This window comes from Mandrillus leucophaeus, unplaced genomic scaffold (genome assembly GCF_000951045.1).
Source record: "Mandrillus leucophaeus isolate KB7577 unplaced genomic scaffold, Mleu.le_1.0 Scaffold17, whole genome shotgun sequence".
Lineage (NCBI taxonomy): Eukaryota > Metazoa > Chordata > Mammalia > Primates > Cercopithecidae > Mandrillus > Mandrillus leucophaeus.
The window spans coordinates 7,206,133-7,208,834 of NW_012101698.1; the positions used below are offsets into that span (position 1 = coordinate 7,206,133).

At 50.4% G+C, this 2,702-nt stretch overlaps 1 protein-coding gene across 1 annotated transcript in view; it reads right to left on the bottom strand.

Moving 5' to 3' along the window:
- Positions 1-2,695, bottom strand: part of TMEM170A (transmembrane protein 170A) — a 78,189-nt gene extending 75,494 nt beyond the window's left edge. The window contains exon 1 of the mRNA XM_011976809.1: positions 2,605-2,695. The gene's annotated coding sequence lies outside the window, so the exon portion shown is untranslated. The remainder of the gene's footprint in view (positions 1-2,604) is intronic.
- Positions 2,696-2,702: the final 7 nt, after the last annotated feature.

Below are 2,702 nucleotides of genomic sequence, written 5' to 3' on the forward strand. Positions count from 1 at the left end.
CATCACTGCACAACACTACACAACATCACTACACAACAGAGCGAGACCCCATGTCTTTAAAAAAGAAAAAAAAAAAATGCTGGGAGTGGCAGCTCACACCTATAATCCTTGCACTTTGCGAGGCCGAGGTGGGAGGATCATTTGAGCTCAGGAGTTCAAGACTAGACTGGGCCACATGGGGAGACCCTATCTCTACAAAAAATAAAAAATAAAAAACTAGCTGGGCATGGTGGCTCACACCTGTGGTCCCAGATACTCAGGAGGCTGAGTTGGGAGAATCATTTGCGCCCAGGAGGTGGACACTACAGTGAGCCATGACAGCACCACTGTACTCCAGGCTGGGCAACAGAGTAAGACCTTGTCTCAAATGAATAAAAAAATAAAAGAATATAAGGGGAAATGTGATTAAGCACTGTGGTAGAATGGGTCCCAAAAGGTGTTCAAATTCTCATCCCCAAAACCTGTGAATAGTTTACAAGGCAAAAGGTGTTGAAGACATGGTTTGCTAGCCTATTTAACAAAATGAAGAAAATAACTTTTAAAAATCCTGTGATTAAATTAAGGATATTTAATCAGTTGTGATTAAAGATCTTGCAGTAGGGGGTTATTGTAAATTTTCAAGACGGGTCTAAAGTAATCATGTTTGTTTGTGAGGGGGAGACAGGAGGTCAGAGTCAGAAAGATTTGAAGATGTTACGCCGTTGGATTTGGAGAAGAGGAGGGGACCACGGGCCTAGGAATGCAGGTGGCCTCTAAAAGCTGGTAAAGTCAAGGAAAGAAATTCTTCCTAGAGCCTCTAGAAAGAACATAGCCCTGTTGACACCTTGGTTTTAGCCCAGAGACATCAATTTGGACTTTTGACCACCAGAAGTAAGAACTGTAAGATTACAAAATCAATATGGTTTTAAGTAGCTCAATTTGGGGAATTAATTACAGTAACAATAGCAAACTTATACAAACATTAAGAATTTATTCATTAATCTGTGAATATTTATTTATTTATTTTTGAGTCTCACTCTGTCACCCAGGCTGGAGTCGAGTGGCACGATCTCAGCTCACTGCAACCTCCACCTCCTGGGATCAAGCGATTCTCCTGCCTCTGCCTCCTGAGTAGCTGGGACTACAGGCACACGCCAACATGTCCGGCTAATTTTTGTATTTTTAGTAGCGAAAGAACTTCATGTTGGCCAGGCTGGTCTTGAACTCTTGACCTCTAGTAATCCACCCGCCTCAGCCTCCCAAAGTGCTGGGACAGCAGGTGTGCACCACCACGCCCAGCTAAGTAGCTGGGGTTACAGGCACAAGCCACTATGCCGAGCTAATTTTTTTGTATTTTTAGTGGCAATGGGGTTTTGCCATGTTGGCCAGGCTGGTCTCGAACTCCTGACCTCAGGTGATCCGCCCACCTTGGCCTCCCAAAGCGCTGGGATTACAGGCATGAGCCACTGTGCCCAGTCCATCTATGAATATTTACAGAGTTTGTTCTATATGCTGGCAACATTGGTGAAAAAAAGAGTCTAAGATGCCTGCTCTCAAAGAGTTTATTTCTTTAAGGATATATTTTCAGAGAGATATTGCAGTGAAAGAGAACAGACACAGAGAACATAAACACGAGGGGTCTATAATGGCCGGCTCCCTGGCCTCTAACCGCCACAGCAGAGTCACCTAACTCCCAACCAAGGCCTCAAGACCAACCTGGCCCCAAATGGCAGCAATGGAAAGAACCCGAGTCAAGTGGGCAGCGTGAGGCTCAGCACTCAGCCCTCCTTCCAGCTGGCCCCACTCTCATCTTGTGTTCCAGCGAACAACTGGGTCAACACAGCCCGTTCCTCTGGGGTTCTAAGCAGACCACATGAGTCCTCCTGGGGATTAAGAGTTTTACGCGGTCCTGCAACTCTATGCTGAGGCTGGGCTGCCTTGATACTAATCATTGCCCATCAGCCTGCAGCTCCACGCGTTGTCCACTGGGAGGTTCCTCTCTTGTCAAAGCCTGGACGTCCAACTGTCCTCTCCACTCCTCCCTAACAAGAGGACGTGCCCACTGAACTACCAACTGTAGTCAACCACCTGTCTCTGGATACTGCCTGCCTGCTCCTCCCTGGTTCTTGAGTGTGCCCCTGGCCTGCCTCCTCAGTGGTCTCTGGGTCCTAGCCTGACCAGACTTTGTCCTGATCAGGCTTTCCATCTATTCTCCATGCAAAGCCAGTAAGTCAATGCCACTGAGTACGGGATTTCTTTTCGGGATACAGCAAATATTCTCAAATTGATTGTGACAGTTCAAAGGAAGCTGTGCCAAAGATCTGGAAGGCTCAGTGGGAGAACCGGCAACAGGTGGCACCAGGTCTGGGAGATTCCTAGAAAGCGGAGCGGGTCTCGGAGGGGGTGGATTTGGCCCGAGGCGCCCGCGCGGAGGGGCCGGGCTGCAGCCCCCGGGCAAAGGGAGCGCGAGCTCTGATCCCTCAGCCGGGCCGGGCCGCTCCGAGACACCTCGAAGGACGCCGGGCGCCGTGGGGCAACCCAGGCAGGGCAGGGACCACCGCCTCCCGGGCTCGTGGGGTGCAGCTCTGAACCTGAGACGCTCGGAAGCTCCAGCCCCGGGCCCACCTGCGGCCGCTCCCTGCACCTCACGCCCAGCGGGACTCCAGGGCTCTGCCTCAGGGACTGGCGAGGAAGTGACGGGGAAAGGGGCTCCAGGGGGACAG